We start from the raw sequence: 23,176 nt of genomic DNA, 5'->3' as shown, positions 1-23,176 counted from the left end.
GATTTCCTACTGTAAAAGGTTCATCACACCGCACATTTTCATACGATGCAACAGAGAGGAAGGCTCCTTAGGAAAACATGGGCTGCAAAACATCACAAGTTGCGGGCATTTCGCGAAGCCCGCAAGGTTCTTGACTCGCAATGTCGCATGCTACAAAACATCAAAAATGCGAAGAAACCCAAAGGAAAGAGATCAGAGGTGGGCAGGAAATATAATGTCACTCGCAGTCACCAATAACATGGTGGATCAGCCATCTGCAGCCGGCGGCTCTCCTGCTGTTCTTTAACCGCAGTGTGATGGGAGTTACATATCACAGTCCACTTTATGTAGTAGTACAAGTACATTGTTAGGGTTTTATATCATTGAAGCTTAATTTATATAAAACCCTAACAATATACTTGTACTACTACATAAAGTGGTCTGTGATATGTAACTCCCATCACACTGCGGTTACAGAACAGCGGGAGAGCCGCCGGCTGCAGATGGCTGATCCACCATTGTGTAACGAAAGTTCTACAATTTGTTTACTAACTCATTGTGTCAGATCATCGTTTTGCTGTCAGTAAAGGGGAACATTCTTCTTTACATCCAGTTCGGAAGGGGTAACATCACTCCTTAGGTAGAGAGCACCAAAAAGGTGAGTGAGGAGATGCATAAGGCCATCCATGCTCCTCTGGGCAATATGTACATAAGGAAGATGGAACAATACCTCTGCAGCGTCACCTATTGGATGGCAGCATTCCTTCAAATCAATGCTTAACCCTTTATATAACTATATATTACGGGTCAAGCATTCATTTAAAAGAATGCTGCCATCCAATAGGTGGCGCTGCAGAGGTATTGTTTCATCTTTCTTCTTTACATCCAAAGACTAAAAGCATGTACAAACGTAATACTTTCCACAGCTGTGTATGCAGTCTACTCAATCCTCTGTGTCCTAAATGTCAGTATCAATCTATCTTCTGTGCTGACAGTTTGCTACAATGTATCATCTTGGGGTCCAGACTTGGATTGCAGAGGATTGTATAGACTGAATTTAACTGTAGCAAAGCCTCAACTGTAGGAAATGTTGCGTTTGCACGGGTTTCAGCCTCTGGTTTCCAATCATTTATACCAATAACGTAGTGCAATTTACTTAAAGGGGTTGTCCATGTGTAAACTATTGCTGTCCTATCCTTGAGCTAGGCCACCAGTAGTAGATTGATGGGGCTCCAACTGATCAGCTATTCAGCGGCCGATGCTCACCTGCTCTCATATGACTTCTGCAGGAAGCAGACAGCTCTGTTCCCACTGCAGTGGGGAGGTTTGGTATTTAAGGCTATTCATTTCAATGGGAACTTAGCCTGCAATATGAGGCCGGGCCACTGCTGTGGAAACAGAGCTGTCTGCTTCTTGTAGAGATTAGCTAGTGTACAAGCATATCGTCCCAGCAAACAGCAGATTGGTGGGGGTCCGGGCAGCAGACCCCACTAATCTACTATTGATTGTCTATCTTAAGGACAGGTCATCAGTGGTTTACAACTGGACAACCCCTTTGTCTTCTCTTCTATTTCTACAGATTGAGGCCAGAAAAGAACAAATTTCATAAACAAAGAAGGCGCTGAAAGAAGCTGAGGGAAATGACCTGGAGAAGCTGGTGTAGTATGTAGGATGCCCTAATTGTCATCATAATAGGGTTACGATTGTGGTGTGCACCATGTAAATGAGCGTGCAGCTATTTCTAATGGAATTTTTCCTTCCAGATCCCCCTGTGTATTAATCCTTAGGATTCCGTATATCAGCTACCATTATGATCAGTTCATACGAGCTGTAATGACGACATGTGATGCTGGGAGGAAAATTCATCAAAACTGGTGCAGGTGAAAACTTTGACTGTGGGGATCCAACCACTGGGACCTCCACTGATCTCAAGAACTGGGGTCCTTATGGTCCCACCACAGCAGAGATCTTGCATGTCTACTATTAATTCATTTAAATGACAGCACTGGAGATTGCTCGGCGTTTATACAATTTCAGCATTGTCATTGAATGAATAGAATGGTACTGCACATGCGCAATCTCCTCTCCATTCATGTAGGGATTTTCAGAAACTCTATTTTCGGGCTGGGTGGGAGTCCAAGCGGTTGGACCACCACTGCAGTTATAAGGTTATTCCCTATCCAGGAGACGCGGGATAACTTTAGGTCTTGATACAATTCCTTTAAACGAAGGACTTAGATTCCTCCTTTCTACTGGAATCCATTACTGGGTTGGCCTCAAAGAACTGCAGTTGAGTTATTCCAAAAAGCTGTTGGCAAACCACCCTCAGCGTAAGGTCAGATGTAGAATACGCATTTACTGCTGCTGAATTGTGTGCGGTAAATCTGCGGTGTGTCACAGTACAAGCAATGTAGATGGGACTTCACAAAATCTTGGCACTACTTAGTGCAGATTTTGCCACTGCGGAAAATCAGTGTCAGATCCGTAATGTACGGCTTTACCCTAACAGTCACTTGGAGAAATCTTTCTATGGATGCGGCACCTGATGACTTCCTTTCATCTTAGACTTCTGGAAAGCAAGAAGAAAGTTGTCGTGAGAATGGAAGAGCAGCTGCTGAACTTGGAGGTACAGGAGACTGACAGAGAAGACAAGAAACAGATGGCCTCGTCCTCCAAGCTGAACTATCTGGATCCCCGGATTTCTATGGCTTGGTGAGTTCTTTTATTTCTTGTGGAAAGTTTGCATATTTTTCATGTCTGCAATTCAATTACGTATTGCATGTGTTTATGATGAAGGCTATCGCTGGTCTCACACCTTAGACAGTAGTTGACCAAATGGTTGCCTGGGTGACAGCTATTCCTTCTGACACACACGTAGGAAGTGCTATGTTGAGATCCATCATGCCTGATCGCACTTACCCTTGTCAGGGTAGAGTTGGGACATCCCCGTACACATGAAATAGTAGTCTGGTCCTGCTAAAATTGACCTTCACATAATATGTATGGGAACATTTTAAAGGGAATCTGTCACCACCTAAAAGCACCATAAACTAAGTTCTACTACTCGTAGGGTAGGTTCCGAGGGGCCCAAGAATGATATAATTACCTAGCTCCCTGTTCCCCTGCTGTTCCCCATGGAAGTCGGCACCAGCGGACTCATCTCTACAGCTGTGTGTCCACTTCCATAGAGAGCAATATGTATTTCCTTGCACAGTCTGCAGACATGAGTCTACTTGTGCCACTTCCACATATGATGGCGCAGAAACAAGCCGGGTGAGTTTAAAAACGACACCCCCGGACTCCTCAGAACCTGCCCTGTAAGCTCTATAATTTAGTTTAGTTTGGTTGTCCGGCGCTCATAAGGATAACGTAAAAACGGTCCGATAAATGGAAAACTTACTTAGATGGGAGCTCTCATGTCCTTGAGACCTCCCCAAATGGACTGCAGGCCAGGTAAGTTTATCCAAAACAATTGTCATCCAGAAAGGGGGATTTTAATTGACCAAATAGCAATAAATACAGGTAGGTAGACAAATCACTGGGTACAGGTAATAAAACAGACGATGCAACGTGGTTCAGGGCGGTATGTGCCCCTTTATCAAGCATACTAAAGAGGGTAACAGGACTTACTTTTATACTAGTTGGTATTTCCTTCATAGGGGAGTGGTGTACTGGCGCTGTTCTCGCGGTACGTCCCACATTGATGATGCCACGCATCATAACATGGTGACGCTGGCGTCCGTTACTGCTAGCCTTATATGAACGAGGTGTCTCCCCGAGCTTGCTCGCCTGGGTGCTGTCGCTGCATGTAGTTGTGATGTAACTATTGATATCAGACATATGGAACATTATCCCGAGTGGACGCTCTTAGTTCACGTCACACGGCGCCATGGAATGATGCTGCGTTCCAGCGTGCATTCCACTGAACATTGAGTGGCGTCCCTGGAGCGTCATGAACTCTAAACGGTGCGTTCCAGCGGGGTGTGTATATCTCTTAGCTATTTAGCCATCCTGAGAGTTAAAACTTGTACTGTTGTTGTTTGTACAGCATTGATAAGTAAAACAATATGTTTAATACCGGTATGGTCCATTCCTGGTCCAATAACTATAACATTGTTAAAATGCTGAGGATTTGGGAAACATTAACCTTTTCCCGCTATAGGATGTACAGTTACGTTCTGCGGGGTCGGGGTATGTATGAAGAGAGATCGCACGGCTATCTCTTTTAATACATCTCAGATGCAGGCTGCTTATTACACCCGACACTCGGCGGCAAGAGTTGCAATCGTCCAGGTGGCCGATCCCGGCTGTTACCCATTTAAATGCCACTGTCAATTCTGACAAAGGCATTTAAATCCGCCGAATGATCGCAGGGAGCCGTGCGGGTGTCATGGCAGCCCGGGGCCTTCTGAAAGGCCCCGTAACTGTCTTGGCAGTATGCCTGTCAAGCTATCCCCATGGGGGGGCTTGATAGACTGCCTGCCCAATCGCAGTATGATGTAATGCTATTACATTACATCATACTGCAGGAGCGATGGAAACATCACATGTTGTGGTTCTCTGTGGGGACCATAAAAAAAGCAAAAATAACAAAGTTTTACTAATTTTTTAACAACAAGTAATATAAGTTTTTAAAAAAACACCTTCTGCCATATTTTCAATAAAAGAATCTAAATAATGAAATAAAACTACATATTTGGTATCGCTGTGTTCGTAAAAGTGTGATTTATCAAAGTAACGCATTATTTACCCCGCATGGTTAACGTCGTCCAAGAAAAAGAAAAAAAAGAAAGTAAGCGATTAATGTACTTTTTTGGACACCCTGTCTCCAAGAAAAAATGCAATAAAAAGCGACTAAAAGGTCGTATCTGTTCCCAAGTGGTACCAACGTAAACTACAGGAAGTAGCAAAAAATGAGCCCTCGCACAACTATGTCGACGGAAAAATAAAAAAGTTATCGCACTCAGAAGAAAATAATATCAAAAAATGAAATGTCTTTGAATAAAAATACAAGTAGTACAGCAAAAAAAAACATACAAGTTTGGTATCATAGTAATCGTACTGAGCCATAGAATAAAGGTATCGTCTCATTTTTTTGCAGTTTTTGCGCCGTAGAAACAGGACACACCCAAGGATTTTTTTTTACGTTTTTCAGTTCATTATTTGGTACATTAAATAGTACCAATAAAAAATGCACCTCACCCCGTAAAAAACAAGCCCTCATACAGCTATGTCAATGGATTCAAAAAGGAGTTAATATTTTTTAAAAGGGATGATAAAACGAAAATAGGGGGAAACAAAGGCCGCGTCATTAAGGGGTTAAATATGAATAGTTGTAACATACAGAACCATTGAATATAAAAACTACACATAACTAATTACATATATTATTAGATAGGTATATATTATTGGGATTTATAACCTAACCAAAAAACCTAATTAATAGACTGATATAGAAGGATCACAAAATGACGCATGGCTAATAAAAATACATTTTAAAAAATGGACAATTTAGAATTCAGTAAAAAGTCAATATAAATGCAAAAAAGAATACTCAAATTTTTTTCCAGTAGTTTATTGAAACCATTTGTCGCCAGGCAGTCCAACCCAAATATCCCAAACCTTTCTTTCTCATCTGTATCATTGGGGGATACAGCAAAGACCTTGGGCATAGCTTCTGCCAGTAGGAGGGGACACTAAGCATAAAAAGTATTAACTCCTCCCACTAGCTACATCCCTCCTGCAGGCATAAGCTAGCTCAGTTTTATGGGCCTACTGAAACTTCTGCAGCCGCGGCAGGCTGGTTAGCTGTCGTGGCAGGTCTGTGGGCCTCATGAGTGGCGCCCCCACTCTGGTGTAAGGGGTGGCCGGTTACTAAATTAAAATAAATAAATAAAAAAGGGGCTCCTAGTTGGGCCTTCTGTGCAGTAGCCGTTTTGCCGCTACTGCGTGGTCTGTGTTCCATCAGCGGTCATTTTTAATTTTTCGCCGCCGTTCCAGCATGCCTTAATCGCTTTCCTTTACCGCCACCTCGCACCCTGGGTTGCACGAGACGGAAATTTCATTTGACAGTCAGCCGCCAGGTTCTATAGCCGTGGGCCGACATGTTTCTATGGCTGCGGTCCATTTTGTTTATATTGCCGCTGCAATGTGCCCTATTTATTAAGCGGCATGTAGGCGTAGCGCCAAGCAGCCTGTGAGGTATGCCGCTGTGTGGCGCGACGTGCGTTATTTTGCTACCGTTTGGCATTCCATACTGTGTGCCTGATGTGTTTTGCCACCATGCGACTTATCTATAGGTTTTGCTGCGCAGCTTGATATTCGGTCGCGCGTGTCTCCTGTATAATGCCGCCTGCGGTCTTTTTTGCTGTCAATGGCGGAGACCAGGAGGCAGCCTGTGTGTGTTCCAAAGTCGCCAGTGTTGGGCAATGCTGTGAGGTAGCTTCTCCTCCCCCACCCCAAACACTATGGCCCCCTACTACTACGCCATAGTCACGTTTCCTCCTTGCCCAATCCAACCTCAGCGTGATTCTGGGCTTGCTGTCGCCTGTAGTTCCTCCCATACCTGCAGTTCCCTGCAGCTAGCCACACCGCAGATGTTGGATTCCAGTATAACACATGGACAGGGAGGGCCAGAGCCACCGTCCAAGTACGCTCTCGCTAAAATACGAGATTTACATCCAGACGGAGAATATCTTGTGTCACGGACAACAGTGCTAGAACTGGTTGTCAGCTTAACTCCAGGCTTGCTGAGACCTGTGGTACCTTCCATATGGACAGAGTACTGGCACAGGGAGTCTTGGGACACATCGCTCCTCGTGTCTGCTCCACACCAGGGTGAGCCTTGCCTGTCAGTAGCTTCCCTGTTGTCCCTCCTGCAGTTGCCTGCAGGCAGACGTACCGCAGTGTCCGAGCTCAGGATGACACGCGGACAGCGGCCGGCGAGCGCCACTTACTAAGTACGCTGTCTACAGTACAAGATTACATCCAGCAGAGATTATCTCGTCTTCTGAACAAGAACGTTCAAACTATTTGCCGGCATTACTCCGGCCTTGTTGAGACCTGTGGTAACTTCCTTATGGATGGACACATAGTTTCCCTCGTCTGCTCCAGACTGGGTTGAGCATTACCTGTCGGTAGCTCCCGTTGCCCCTCCTGCAGCTCCCTGCAGGCAGCCCTGACGCAGTGTCAGAGTCGCCTTGGCTTTCGTCTGGCCCTCTTGTCAGTTCAAGTCGTGCCCTTCGTGGGCGCCTCACACTGACTCCGCTCCGCGGCGGTACAGGATCACCATGTCAGACACATTCTAGCCGTGTTCCGGCACATGTTACTCGGACAGCAGGTGCCTCGTCTGAAACTCTGCATTGAGAGCTTTCTCCCGGTGGGGGGTTGGGACCGCTGCTCCGGCTCCTTTATGCTCAGTCTCTGAGCTTGCTGGATGCTTAGGCTTCAGTTAACGCTGGTCGCGGTGAAGAAGCTGGTTATGCTTCTTGACACCTGCGGCTTCTTTTATTTTCCCATCCCCTTGGGTACTGCTCTAGAACATCCCAAAGTCTTTGCTGTGTCCCCCAATGATACAGATGAGAAAACAAGATTTTTGTAAGAACTTCTCATAAAATCTCTTTCTCGTCTTGTTCATTGGGGGACACAGCACCCACCCAGTCTGGTATTAGAACGGTAACGTATGCTTCTCTTGGTTGGAGTGTTCTCAGTTCGGTCGCACTTGGTGTTAGATTGATTATTGTTATTTATTATCTATTATCATATCCTACTGGCCGCTCCTACTGCTTGCATACAAGCTGAGCTAGCATGATGCTTGGAGGGGGTTATAGCTCGTGGGAGGAGTTAACACTTTTTATGCTTAGAGTCGCCTCCTAGTGGCAGAAGCTATACCCAAGGTCATGCTGTATCCCCCAAAGAAAAAGACAAAAAAGAGATTTTATGATAAGTTCTTACAAAAATCTTGTTTGTTTTTTTTTGTTTGTTTTTTTTAAACCTTGAGAAATTACCATATGCTCGAATAATCAAGTTCCCACCAGGCGTCAGTGCTGACACTTATGTTCCTTATGCTTGGTTTCTCTGTGCGACAGCAGAGTGCCGACCACAACTACATTTACCCTTATAATATCCAGGTGGATACAGAATTACATGTCTAGTGTTAATAAGTTCCCCACTAGGGAATTATTTTGTACATTGGTTGCTTAGTACCGTCCAACCAACTGGTTTTGCCAATCCTAGATGGTTGGAGTCCTTTTACTTCGGCCAAATTTTTGACCAGATGTAACAAGTTCTGATCCCGAAGCAGGTTGATCGGCATTTGTATACTTTTGTTTTACACATGCCGAATATCTCTGTTAGGCCTTAGTCACACGGGCGTTTTTTACCGCGATTTGCGGATCGCATGACGGATGCACATCCGCAAATCACGTGACCGGGGCCGAAAAATCACCCAAAAAAACTGCTCCTAGCCGCGTTTCAATAGAAACGGGCCGGAGCTGTCCAGCGCATTGAATTCAACGGAGCCGGCAATACAGCCGGCTCCATTGAAAGCAATGCGCTGCGGGCGATCGCGGGATGAATTGTCGGAAAGGGCTTAAATATATAAGCCCTTCCCTGCAATTCATCCAGAAATGTGTAAAAATAAAAAAAATATATATACTCACCTTGTCCCGGCAGACGGAGTTCAGCGCGGCCGGCCTGCAGTGGGTGTGAGTGGGTGTGAGTGAGAGCTGCCTCTGATTGGCTCAGCGCTGAGCCAATTAGGGGCAGCTCTCACTCACACCCACTGGAGGCCGACCGCGCTGAACTCCGTCTGCCAGGACAAGGTGAGTATATATTTTTTTTTTAGAAGTTGGAATGAGTCTTGTGTGACGCAGACAGCAGAGTCCGAGAGATGGGAGAAGAGACGCACGTCAGTATGTGCTTTTTTTTTTTCCAAATGCATATAACAGATAGCACTGCAAGGGGGTCTAATGGGCATTATAACTGTAAGAGGGTCACGAGGGGCATTGTTACTAAATAGGGAGGAGGCTCCTTCTGTATCCTGAATGGCCCCTGTGATGAGATCATGGGGTACCGTTCGGTAACCAGGATAGCTTTGGGCCTTGTGAAGGTCTCCCAGGATTGCTATGGATTTCTTCCTTTCAAAGTCCTGCATGTGGCAAGGCTTAATAGGAAGACATTAAAGGGATTGTCCAACTTAAGCATGTTAGAAAAGAGCAAACAACCCGAACCACTTAAGCTTTTCTGACTAATAATTACACCAATCTTTACCCAGTACCCAATATGAACCAAAAATATACTGTACAGACATTAAATGCTGCATAGACCAAATGCATTCAGGAAAGTGGGGTTCAGTTACTTTCTCTAATGAGGATGTGGGACACATGGGTGGAGAGGGTGCATGAGAAATATGGAGGCAGCCACCGCTTTAAATATATCAAAAAACAGATTTACTCTGCACTTCCTACCAACAAATTGAACGCGCAGGTTCATATATGCCGTGGCTGCGACAATACAAGCAGCTGCAGCACTACTGCAAGTAATTAATATCTGAATTTAAATGACATTATTGTTATATCTACTGACACATAAACTCGTGAGGTTCTTAGCACACATTTTGATCAAAACATGTGAGCCCATCTGCCACGACAAGGCGACCTCTTGTAGATGGGACCTACACTACACTAACCTCTCTTTGGGCCTATTGGGCTAACCCCTTCAAGTTCTCACTGTGGCAGGGAGAGGAAAACACATTACAATATTGATACTTTTGGTAACTTATGATCTAACTGATGCTTGGGGTCTAAGTTGAAATCCATTTTTCCATCAGTGTAGATTTCTGATGGCTTGTTTTTTACAGGACGATTTTTATTTTTCAATTAGTGGACCATAAAATGTATTGAAAAACTTCCTGCAGATTTTTAAGTGAAGTTAAATGGAAAAAAAGCAATTACACTATTTTTGTCTGTTTTTTACAATGTACACATTGCATCAAAAATGAGATGATGACTTTATTCTGTGGGTCGGTATGATTGTGATACTAAATTTAAATAGCTTTTTGTTGGGCGACATTTAAAAAATGAAATAGTTTTTTAAAAATAATTTTGAGTTTTTTTATTTTTCTATTGCTGCAGCTGTGTGGAGGCTTGTTTATTGTCATTGACCGACGGTTTCTATTTCTACTATTTTGGAGTATGAACGACTTTTTGACTGCTTTTTATAATTTTTTTTAGTAAATATATATATATATTTTTATTAAAAAATACTTTTTCACTTATTTTGAAATCTTTTTTTTAGGCCGCTCAGGAGACTTGAACTTGTGATCATTGGATCACTTTAAAAAAAAAAAAATCCGGCCTCCTCCACCCCTTAATAGCCGGCCATCACTCACCTCATTTCCCCATCGCTCATTACAATACTGTGATGGACGGGAGGAAATGCAATTACCAGTAAATGTGAAATAATCATAGACATGTGCTACGATGTCACTAAGAAAAAAAAAAAATCCGGCCTCCTTCCACCCCTTAATAGCCGGCCATCGCACACCAATGTGTTTCCCCCTCACCCGTGGCAGCACCATCAGCTGCTGCTGTCATTGGTTGGGGGAAATCCATCTACTGGTAAAAAAACAAAAGCAATTTTTTTAAGGTGTTTAGTATAATGCACATGCCTATGATTCTACAGGGCGCAGATGTTGTGGCGCCTGTACTTACCGCCAGCTGGGTGGTACTGCTGGCACACTCCTAAGGGGTCCCTCGGCGTCCTTCCTCTTGATGTTCTCTCGGGGGCTCAGGAGGGCCGCTCGCTCTGGTGGTGGTAGAGCCGGTGTCTAAGAGGGTCTTCAAGGTGGAGAATGAAAACCCTCTGAACATGGCCTGTTCTTTAGATGACGGATGGAAGTCCTTGGCCTCTGCTGCTTCCACGGCGTCCAGATGGAATGGCTCTAGATGTTCAATTTCTGTTGATTTACTTACCTCAGGGATGTGCGGTGGGGGCACCCTCAGGGATTCCACAGAGATCCAGTCGATTTGCTGGAAGAAGCGGTGCTTTCGGATGTCTCCGTTGACTCCGAGACGCTTTGCTGGGTTTTTCTTAAGGAGCTGAAATAAGAAATGTAGTTGTGATTACAGACTATAATTACAAGAATCTGACTAGAAAAGACAATAAAAGCATCACAAATTATTCCAACACCATTAGCAAAAAGAATAAATAAAAGTGACCTGCTCACCTGTAAGATGATGTTCTTCGCTCCGGAGGTGGACTCATTGAAGAGTTTGTGATGATACTTACGCTCACCGGTAATCATCTGATTCATGATGACTCCAAATGAAAACCAATCGACGGCGGCGTTATATTCCTCTCTGGCGTCCATCTGCCATAAACAGAAAACAGTTAGTAAGCTGGTAAATACGTTCTACATCATCTGCTGTCTCCACGATCCACAACCCAAGAACATGATTACATTTATGTAAAAAAAATGGTAGGAAGAGTCTATTCCTCTCACCTCAGGAGCAACATAGTCTTCGGTTCCAGCATAATCGTTGGCCGTTCGGTCTCCATACATGTTCTCTAAGGCCAGACCGAAATCGGTGATCTTCACGTGGCCCGTCTCAGCCACCAGGATGTTCTCGGGCTTCAGATCTCTGTGGATGATCCCCATGGTGTGGAGGTGCTGGATGCCGCACACCATCTCCGCAGCGTAGAATCTGGTGCTGTTGACATCAAGCCGTCCCTTCACCTGCAGGAGTTGGTCCAGGTCCCCGCAGCTCAGGTACTCCAATCCAAGCAGAACGTGTGTCTGTAATGTAGAAGAGATATGTAAGAGGTTGGTTAATAGGAAGATATACTACAATGTCCACATCTACGGGGCACATAGCGGTGGAGTTTGGAGATGTGTGATAATAACTATACCTTGGTCTGAAATGCAAATTCTGCATGGACGAGGAAGGGACTCCCAGACGTCAGCTGCAACACGCGGTGCTCCACCATCACATCCGCCAGCTCCACTTCCGCTAGCAGGGCTCTCTTCTTGATGACCTTTACAGCAAACTGCTGGCACGTAACGGTGTCTTCTGCCAGCACGACTTCCCCGTAGGCTCCCCGGCCGAGCACATGGTGGAATCGTAGTCTCTTTCGGATGGTCTTAGAGGTGGTGCTTCCTGATCTTGTTGGCCGAACACCACTGGGTCCTCCTAACAGGGGGCAGAATAGTAGAAGTGATGATGTACCATGCGCTGCACATTATTCACACTGACCGGAATAATGCACATGTGTAATGTATATGTGGTGTAGATAGTTTTGAATATATATAGAAGCAACAACTGTTACCTTAAGGGCGGCTTCACACGACCGTATGTACAAAAACGAACACCCCAGTACAACATATTTTTGCATGAAGAAGATTGTTGAGGTTGATTTACACGCGTGTCTGCGCACAGTACTGTACTTATTGCACACGTGGTGCCAGTTTACATGCGTTCCTTACACCCTCTTCCATGGATTAACCAGCTATTTAGCCTAATGAGATCCAAATGTGTTCTTTTTGTTACGTTTTGCACTGTGTTTCACGCGTCGTCTAGAGTCTTTGCACATCACCTGTGGAATTCTATGGGGACCTTTGGTGCAACAAAGATAGAGAGGGGCCTAATTTTTTGTGCAGTTTTATGTCCAGCAAGATGGCGCACCACCGCACTACCACCGAGCTGTGAGAGACAATCTCCATGGCGCTCTGCCAGGATGCTGGGTAGGATGGAGAGGTGCTGTTGAATTCCTTCCCCATTCCCGTGATGTAACACCCCTCGATGTTAATCTGTGGGAAACCCTAAAGTATGTGATATATCATAGAAAGGGTATGCGGTATGCCTCCCTGAAGAGGTGCGTTTTTAGAGCACGCCTGAAATTCTGCGAGTCCTGGATTGCCCGGGTAGCCTTTGGTAGTGCGTTCCAGAGGACAGCGGGAATGAGAAGTTCAAATTAAAGGGGTTGTCCCGCGCCGAAACGTTTTTGTTTTTTTTTCAACAGCCCCCCCATTCGGCGCGAGACAACCCCGATGCAGGGGTTAAACAAGAACACCGCACAGCTCTTACCTGAATCCCCGCGCTCCGGTGACTTCTTACTTACCTGCTGAAGATGGCCGCCGGGATCTTCTCCCTCGGTGGACCGCAGGGCTTCTGTGCGGTCCATTGCCGATTCCAGCCTCCTGATTGGCTGGAATCGGCACGTGACGGGGCGGAGCTACCAGGAGCCGATCTCCGGCCCCATTGAGAAAAGAAGAAGACCCGGACTGCGCAAGCGCGTCTAATCTGGCGATTAGACGCTGAAAATTAGACGGCTCCATGGAAACGAGGACGCTAGCAACGGAACAGGTAAGTGAAAAATTTCTGATAACTTCTGTATGGCTCATAATTAATGCACAATGTACATTACAAAGTGCATTAATATGGCCATACAGAAGTGTATAGACCCACTTTGTTTCGCGGGACAACCCCTTTAAGGGGGCGCTCAGTCTGGTCGTTAGCAGAGGGGAGAGCCCGAGCTGGGTGATGGATTGAGATGAGAGAGGCAATATAGGGGGGCGCTGCGCTGTGGAGGGCTTTGTGGATGAGGGTAGCGAGTTTAAATTGTATTCTGTATTTAACGAGCAGCCAGTGCATAATAATTCTATGTACATAGTAGATGATGCAGGAATATAACACACAGCGGTGTTGTGCACATTATGTTCTGCCATAGAGGGATATATGAGGTGTGACCGCTGCCGGGACACATGCTTGTAGGCACCTGAAGGGAGCGGCACTTTGTCTGGATTGCACTTCCATGAAAACCCCATCACCAAAATCCACATTAAACCGCGTATCATCAGTGCGGATCTAAAGCCGACTTCACCCCTTCGATTGAAAAGGTGAAATCTGCATCAGATCTGCATAAAAAACTGCAGAATTTGATGTGGTTTTTAATGCAAATTTTGGTGCAGATTTCCCACTACAGAAACTCTGCACCATTTCCATGATGTGTGACTGAACCCTAAAACACATTTTAACCTCCAAAGGTTCTCCGCTGTAAAGCATATCCCGGTGTAAACGTCCTACAGACCGGCGGCCAATAACATCACAGCTGCTTATTGTTCTAGAACTTCTTAGAGACTTTCCTTCCCGTTTATAAACAGATTACAGTTACAAATGTCAGGGGTCATTCACACAGCGTATTCAGCTTCAGTCCGTGAATAACACAGCATTTTCACAGTTTAGGTAAGCTGTCCAGACAACGCGATATAGGCAGTACAATCCCACTCTGGGACCCTGTATCCCACTTTTTCCCGGGACCCCAGCGGGACAGCCTTTTTCAATTTTTCGGGACGTCTGGTCACCATTACAGTGATTACCAGCCGGGTTGCCGCAGCTTCCCAGCTGGTAATTACTTTGCTGTGCCGCTGCTGGATTCCACTGACTGTAGTGTGTGCTTCCAGGATCTTATGTCCCCATCTCCCCTGACCTCTTCTCCTTAGTTCCGCAGGAGAAGAGGAGAGGGGAGGAGGTGCTGCTGCGGGCACTGAGAAGAGGAGCAGTGGCTTTCTTAAGACCAGGAGAAGGTAAGTATATGGGGCGGCTCTATTACTACTGGGGATACTGTATGGGGTCATGAGCTTCATCGCTCATCATTTATGTAGCAATAAAGATCAGCGATGATCGGCTGGATGACGTGATGGGGGTTAGGGTCGCAGATTCACGCAATACTTCCGCTGTGCTAGCGTGACGGCAAATAGAGCATGCCACGTTTTCTTTCACACTGCGAAATTCCGCGGTGGAATTCCGCATCGTGAACATTGAGCTATTAGGTTCAATAGAACCTAATAGCTCTGGGGTAATACCGCGGATTTCCGCCGCATAAAACGCGGCAGAAATTCGGGCGTGGGCATTATCCCTTAATCGTAGCTTCAGGATGTCCAAAGTGCGTCAGCTGTTCTCTGGTGTGCGTACATCTGCTGGGCCGTCATATTAATGGGTTTAAAACTAGGCATTTCATCTGTTCCTTGCACGCTGGTCATGTGACTTTAGTTACTATAAAAGCCTGCTTATGGTGGTGGATAATATTTTTTCTGAAGGAGGCAAATGTAAGCCTGGTTCTGGGACTGTGGCTATATAGTAAGTTTGGTGCTGGCAATGTCTAGGTCAGTGGTTCCCAAACTTTTTTAGCCATGGAGCCCTTTTTGAATGAAAAATTTCTCGTGGAGCCCCAAGGTGTGGTCTGGGGAGGGGTTGGGGGCGGGGCTTATTACAACATATGATTTTTACCTCCATCATTAGAAAAAGTACATTATAAAAGGCGGTTTAAAAAAACAACTAGGGAGGAACGCTGGAGTGCTGGAAGGGCTATTGATATACATTATATTTAAAATTAATATGCTGCAGAATTAACTCCCCCACCGCATGTCAATATCCACACGGGTTTTGTGCTCATTTTTTCCACAGTGTGTGGATGAGATTTTTAAAATGTCATCCACTTTGCTGCTACTGTAAATTCTGCAGCAAATCCGCCTCGTGTAGTAATAGTGACTCCTTATATTGGTGGTCCCAGTAGTACTGGTAGCAGCATGCCCTATATTGACCCAGTAGTAATAGCTTCCCCCATATTGGCCACAGTAGTAATAGTATCCCCTAATGCAGACCCAGTAGTAATAATGTCCCCTATTGCGGCCCCAGTACTAATAGGCTGCCCCATTGCGGAACCAATTGTAATAGTGATCCCCTATATTAGTGGACCCAGTAATAATAGCAATCCCTATACTGGCCCCAGTTGTAATAGCATCCCTTATATTGGCCACAGTGGTAATAGTGACCCCCATTGTGGCCCCAGTAGTAATAGGCACCCTCAATGCGGACCCAGTAGTAATAGTGTCCCCTATATTGGCCCTAGTACTAATAGTGTCTCCTATATTGGCCCCAGTAGTAATAGTGACCCCCACTGCGGCCCCCATAGTGATAGGCTCCCACAATGCAGTCTCAGTAGTAATAGTGCCCACCTGTTGCAGCCCCAGTAGTAATAACATCTCCTATATTGGCCCCAGTAGTAATAATGACTCCCATTGCCACCCCAGTAGTAATATCATCCCCTTTTTTGGCCCCAGTAGTAATAGTGTCCCCTATATTGGCTCCAATAGTAATAGCGTCTCTTATATTGGCCCCAGTAGTAATAGTGATCTATATTTTGGCCCCCGTAGTGATACGTTGCCCCATTGCCATCCCAGTAGTAATATCATCCCCTTTTTTGGCCCCAGTAGTAATAGTGTCCCCTATATTGGCTCCAATAGTAATACCGTCCCTTATATTGGCCCCAGTAGTAATAATGACCTATGTTTTGGCCCCCGTAGTGATAGGTTTCCCCATTGCCATCCCAGTAGTAATAGGCTCCCCCATTGCGGCCCCAGTAGTGATAGCACCCCACATTGTCACCACAGTAGTAATAGAGTCCCCAATTGCCATCCGAATTGTTATAGGGTCCCCTATTGCGGCCCTAGTAGTAATAGGGTTCCTCATTTCCGCTATGCTCTTTAGATGCAGGGATATGTTTAGCAGTGTAGATTACAATAGGAGTGATTGGGACAGCCATGGGCCCCCTTCCCTTGGAGTCTCGGGTCGCCCCTATTGTAATCCGCCATTGATCCCAGCTCTAATTACCCCTGTAGCGGTGTCTCGACAGCCTGTACTAAGGAAATCAGCATGCAGGACCTGTGGTCGGCATAGCAACACGGATCACATGACCGGAGACGGCTCATTGATACGTGTTGCTACGCCGACTTCAGGTCCTGCATGCTGATTTACTCTGTACAGTCTACCCAGACACTGCTCCAGGGGTGAGTATAGCGGGGACCTAGACCCTCCATCGGAGCTGCTAAGAAGCTCTTGGGGCTCTGCGGAGCACACTTTGGGAAACCCTGTTCTAGGTAATAATCTTGGTTCTTGTATGGTATTTATTTAGTAAGCTTACTTCTGTTATTGTATCTATGTAGTAAGCTCGGTTCTGGTACTGTGTCTATATAGTAGGTTTGGTGCTGGTAATGTCTATATAATAAGCTTGCTTCTGGTCTTGTATTTATGGAGTAAGATTAGTTCTGTTATGACATCTATACAATGAGCTTGGTTCTGGTACTGTATTTATACAGTAATCTTGTTTCCGTTGTTGTATGTTCCCATTGGAGATAAGCCTTGCCAGTGGTGTTTGGCAGCAGCCTATGGTACTTCTACATGGGATAATTTTCAGGTGATGAAGCGTTCTTATACTCGTCCCAGCAATAATTGTTCCTTTGCTTTTACACAGGAGTGATGATGGCTTAGTGACTGAAGGCGGAGCGGGCCGGCGATCGCTTCCATCCCCCTCCACTGACAGTAAACAGACAGTCATTCATAGATGAGCAGCTGCCTGTTTCCACGGGCCGATTGCAGTTAGTTTTTATACCTACAAATACCGAACAATAAACGAATGAATTATTGCTTGTCGTTCAGTCGCCGGCAGCATTTACAGCGAACGATTATCTTCAGGTTACCACGATCCAGCGACAATCTGAACAATAATCGTTCCACATAAAAGGGCCCAAAGTTCTTCTTCTCCCCAATGGAAACTCCTCCACTCTCTGCCGAGTGTGTACATGTATGGGGAAGTTGGGAGTGATAGCTATCGTCTTAATGAGGGTTTGCCTGACTAACAGCAAAAAACAGATTAATGGTAAAAGGGACGGTATGGTGGAGAACGAAGCAATGGGTGATGGGTAGAAGCCAAGGGGTTAATGTAGTTCTTGTAGTCTCTCCTGTGTTTGATGCCATATATTACCAATCATGTAGCTTATAGACATAGATTTCCTTAGTGGCAGACCAGCAGACAGAGGAGGCTGTTGTTTAACATACATTACTAACGTCCATAAATTAAGGGCACTTTAGATAAAACACACCGGAGTAAATGGTTGTATTTATTTCACTCATTTGTATAGCACATACATACTCCACAGCGCTGTACACAGTTATCATTTACATTGGACTTTGTCCCCGTGGGGGCTCACAATCTATATGAACACATGGCGGTAGATATGAATCCTGGACGCAGTGCTTAAAGGAATTGTCCAGTTGCAAACTATTGATAGACCCATTTGCAGGATAGCAGATCAGCAGGGATCCGCTGCCCAAAATCTCTACCGGTCAGCTGTCTTCTGTGTCAGTTCACACATACACGGAGCTGAATTCTGGAGGTAGCAGACAGCTCCGTTACCACTTCAGTGGCTAAGTTGCCATTAAATTAAATAGCAGCTTTGCCTGTAATACTAAGTCCAGCCACTGCAGTGGGAACGTAGCTGTCTGCTTTTTGCAGAAATTTGCTAAATGCATGTGCACATCGGCTCAAAAAAACAGCTGATTGGTGGAGATCCTAGGTGGTGGAGCCCATTAATCTGTAATTCGTAGCCTTTTCTGCAGATAGGCCCATCAATATTTTGCAACTAAACAACCCCTTTAAAAGTAACAGTAGTAGTAATACTCCTATCTGTAGGAGAATACTAAAATAAGAAAAGCCTTACAAATGTTGTATTTATAGTAATGACGCATTTTCTCATTTTTACAGTCTTTTGAGTTCATGTAGTTGTTTTGGCGAATGGCCGCCTGTATTCTGCTATTGCTCCTTAGTGGAGGTATTCACAGACCTCTGCCGCACTTACAGCGGGGTCATCACTTGTCTGTAAACTCCACTAATCTCTGTGGCTGTCATGTTGTATCCAGTAGCACAGTGGGCGGGCGGCGATGGCGCTGTGATCACCTCTGTTGGGGAGCAACGGATGGATATACACATTTCCTTATACCCACAGTAAGGCTGCGTTCACAAGTCGCTGATTTGGTGAAGATTTTGTCACAGATTTCTGTGTGGATCTGCAGCAGATTTCATCCTTTTAATTGCCTTCAAATCGCATGGGTGAATTCTGCGGCAGATCTGCAAGAAAATCCGCAGCTAATCCGCAACGTGTGAACACACCATAAAAACACGTCATCTAAACATGAACTGGAAGAAGACAACTGACCAAAAACTGTACATTTCAGAAGCAGATTAATAAATCACAGTAATATCTGGTATTTTCCATAATACAGTGTACATAAATACAGTATAATACAATGTACATAAATACAGTATAATACAGTGTACATAAATACAGTATAATACAATGTACATAAATACAGTATAATACAGTGTACATAAATACAGTATAATACAATGTACATAAATACAGTATAATACAATGTAACATTTGTATCACTTTCCCCTCTTTCTCCCTGGCAGACAACATATAAATCCTCAGACATGGCGGGTACAGTGTGTGGGACCCTGAGGGTGCGTTCACAACCAGCAGATTTGGTGCCGAAAACCACACCAAAATCTGTGTCAAACCTCATGCCAAAATCCGCCTCACAATCTGTACCGTTTACATGGATTTGGACACATATTTTGTAGCGCATCTGCACCAATATCTGCCACATGTGAACGCTTCCCAGACCTCCAGCGGTACCTGAGCCTCCCGGGTCTTCTTTCTGTATCTTTACAGGTGGATCCTTTTCTTCCTCTGAAGAATCCAGATGCCTCTTCTTGGGTTTCTGCTTCCCTCTGAGGCCTTTCTTCACCGAATCAGTCGGTGGAACGATGGACTTCATGGCCCTTGATGTTGTCTTCCTCTTCTTCCTCCTTTGGCCTTTGGTTGAAGCCATCTCTGAGTCCAAGACACGTCTTGGTCTTTTCTCTCCTTTCTCCCTCCGAATTTGCTCCATAAAATCGCTCTGCCCTGGTCCAGCAGACATCGCCTCCTTCTCCATCGCCAGTCTCCAACACTCTCAACTGCCCACTGCCGTGACAACACAATTGCCCTGACTGTAACCATGGCAGCAGTCATGTGATCAGTAACTGACCAATCACAGCCAACCATGATAAGTTTGAAAGCGTATGTCCGCCGGTCCTGAGATGGGAGGAAGGACATTTACAGGAATATTATCACTGTTTTCCTCAAACTAATGACAATCTTTATTAGTAAAATGGGAGCTCGTCATATCCGTGTGCTGAAGCCGTCTAGGACTTGGTGGGGGGTGATATTTGGGGGCGACATTCACATACATACAGGTTGTCTTTCTTTCTGCCATTTACTATTATTTTCTACAACATCATTTCATTGTACAAAAACTTCAATCCGTCCACCATATTAAGCTTCTCATAGAGATGAACACCTGTAATAATCCGCTTTGCGGTGGTGTCCTTGTTTGGCAGATTTCCTGTTATGTCGCCATTTCCCCCATATGACATGGGGATACCTGAAATCCAGGCCGGGACTCTTGTATAGATATGGTGATTAATGATAATGTCTCTTTACAAGGTGCCTCAATAGATCTTCTTGTAGTTGGCGCACACACGTTCTGGGTGTCCACATCCGCAATCTGGATGTATGATAGCTGCAATTGTATCAGTATATCATCAGTAACCAGATGCAGAAGAAGCCACAAACCCCTCCAGTATATCTTTATATATGTCCACTTACGGACACGATAATTCATGGAGTCAGGAAGGACATTTTTTCCTCTAAGTGAGCTAAATGGCTGTTTTTTTTTTTTGCCTTTTTTGACCAAAAGGGAGGGGGGGGATGAAACAGACTGAACTAGAGGGACATGGTCTTCATTCAGCCTAACATACTATATATTTTATGTATAACATCATATATCATCAAGAGGGGGAGAGAGAACCACAAAACTAGCAGCAGTGCACAATGCCAGAGGACATATCAGCAAAAAGTCTATAGAATCTACGGAGAAGCAATGTCTGCAATAGAAGTAGTCAAAGAAGGGGGATAGAGGTAGAGAAACCCCTCGTATATCACCAGCTCACATTGGGAGGGCTTCCTAAGGGGTAACTGACAAAGGACACAGTGTACATATATAGCAAAATTACTAATGGCTAAATTTTACACATCTGAAGTAAGTCCGCAGCGTGGCTGCTCCGAAACTGCATCCTAGGTGCGGCAGCAGCGCCTGCCCCATTATAAAGCAATGGGAGAGAGAACTCTGTAATCCTCTGTCACAGTAGCAGCAGGGGATTCCTTCATCCTCGCGGGTAATCCCTTCACCCCCAACGTGCTTAAAGGGATTTCCCCACAAGGATGAAGGGATTCCCTGCCACTTCAGAGTTGTCCTATTGATCTCAATGGGGCCGGCGCTGCTGCCATCACCCCCATTGCAAGCAGAGGGAGATATAGCAGGAAGATAGAACATGCTGCGATGTGTTTCTCTCATAGCATCTCATCGCGGTGCTATGCAGGAAAACATCGCTCATGTGTATTCCCCCATTCAAATGAATGGAGTTCATATTTCTGTGTCTTGTACCACACATATCCCGCATGATTTTGTCGCCTGTGTGAAACCAGCCTTAATGTCTGTTATCTTCAGTCAACTAAAGGCCCTTTTACATGGCATCATAATCCTGCTAACTGCTCATTAGATCAAGCAGTTTGCAGTATAATTGTGCAGTGAAAGACCAATCAGCCATAAATCACTGATCGTATCTTTCATGCAGGCCAAGAAATCATTGTTGGTCTGCCGCTGCATTGGCCATGTGAACAGGCAGTCTTTCATCTATGAACAACCGCCTGTATACTGTAGATGGAGGCAGATGGGTCGGAGTGGTCCCCTCCCACTCGGCCACCATTCACTAAGCGATGATTGCTCCTATTACTGTCCTCACTGTGATGGCTGTCGGTCGCTCGTCTCATGTACAATGTGCTAGGTACATCCAACAGAGAAGATCTCGTCTTACGGACGACAGTATGCGATCTCTTCCACAGGGAGTCTCTGGACTCATCGCTCCTCATCTCTGCTCTGCAGCGGGTAAGCTCGTGCAACGGGCATTTACCTAACGGCTAGCCCCCCTGAGATGACCACCTGCAGCTCCCTGCAGGCAACTTTAGGGCGACCTCCGATTACAGGAGAGCCGCAGGCTGAAGCAGTATACCTACTGACAGCCAAATCGGGGACGATTACTCCCTACTGATCCTCCTCAACCTCTCCGCAGCATTTGACACTGTCGACTACAAACTCCTACTCAGTATGCTTCGCTCCATCGGCCTAGACTGTGCATCCCTCTAATTCAAACTTCTCACTCCCGCCTCCAAGACTTCTCCAAAGCAGCACCAGTCCTCTGGAACGCACTATCAAAGGCTACCCGGGCAATCCAGGACTCGAAAAACTTCAAGTATGCTCTAAAAACGTACCTGTTCAGGGAGGCATACCGCATTCCCTAAACAAACTCCTCTGTACGCCACCTGATAACATGCTCCCTGACCTACTGACTGCAATCCCTGCTAGGCGTCATAAACCGCTCCTGCAGTCATAACGATTCTGCCGTCACACGGCTAAATGTCTGACCATTGTCTGTGTATAGCATCCCTCACTCTCCACCCCGCCATACTGTGCACATGTCCAGCCCTTTACCTTCTGTATCCCCCCTTTACTAGTAGTATGTAAGCTCGTTGGAGCAGGACCCTCACCCCTACTGTCTCCATCAACTGATTACTATGCAACCATGGTTCTGTAACTTTTGTACTTTTGTCTCTTTGTATTCCCCCTGTCTATGTAAGTGCTGCGGAATATGTTGGCGCAATACAAATAAAGATTATTATTATTACTATATTGCTCCCCCCACAGACGAGAGTGACGTGCAGCCAGAGAGCATCTTGTTTTTCCACACAGTCCAGACTTGTTGGCATCTAGTGGTGTTTCTGGGTCCCAACTCCGAAAGGGAGATGGGGGTTATAGGTATGTCTATGGGGCGCCCCTCCAGTCAGCTCTTTTCCATGCCGACCCACTGTGAGTCCGCTCCCTCTCGGGCAGTCTTGGAACTACAAGACATCTTGTGTTTCTAGGAACCTGGACTGCTAGTTCTATCAGCCGTGTCCGTACGGACGTGGGTAGCTTGTCGTCTGGACTACAGGCAAGATACCGGTTGAGACAGAGTCTCTTGCTGACCCTGATGGGTGCAGAACAGGTCAGGTTTTTTCCTATATTGCCGACGGAGAGATGGTGGCCGTAAGGAGTACTTGGAACCAGAGCAGTCTCTAATTGCGGATCAGGTTTAGGGAGCTGATCCTCAGCAAAACTAGTTCATCCTATTCCCTTGTGAGACGAATCGTATAGTTAAG

General features: G+C 45.5%; 1 long non-coding RNA gene across 1 annotated transcript in view; it reads left to right on the top strand.

Moving 5' to 3' along the window:
- The first annotated feature begins 2,568 nt into the window (after positions 1–2,568).
- The window catches only part of LOC136594894 (uncharacterized), a 34,975-nt gene continuing 14,367 nt past the window's right edge, over positions 2,569–23,176 (top strand). The window contains exon 1 of the long non-coding RNA XR_010788626.1: positions 2,569–2,691. This is a non-coding gene — a long non-coding RNA (uncharacterized lncRNA). The remainder of the gene's footprint in view (positions 2,692–23,176) is intronic.

Source organism: Eleutherodactylus coqui, unplaced genomic scaffold (genome assembly GCF_035609145.1).
Source record: "Eleutherodactylus coqui strain aEleCoq1 unplaced genomic scaffold, aEleCoq1.hap1 HAP1_SCAFFOLD_109, whole genome shotgun sequence".
NCBI classification, from domain to species: Eukaryota; Metazoa; Chordata; class Amphibia; order Anura; family Eleutherodactylidae; genus Eleutherodactylus; species Eleutherodactylus coqui.
Note: the sequence above shows the minus strand (reverse complement) of the source record. Positions and strands in the feature narration are given on the sequence as shown.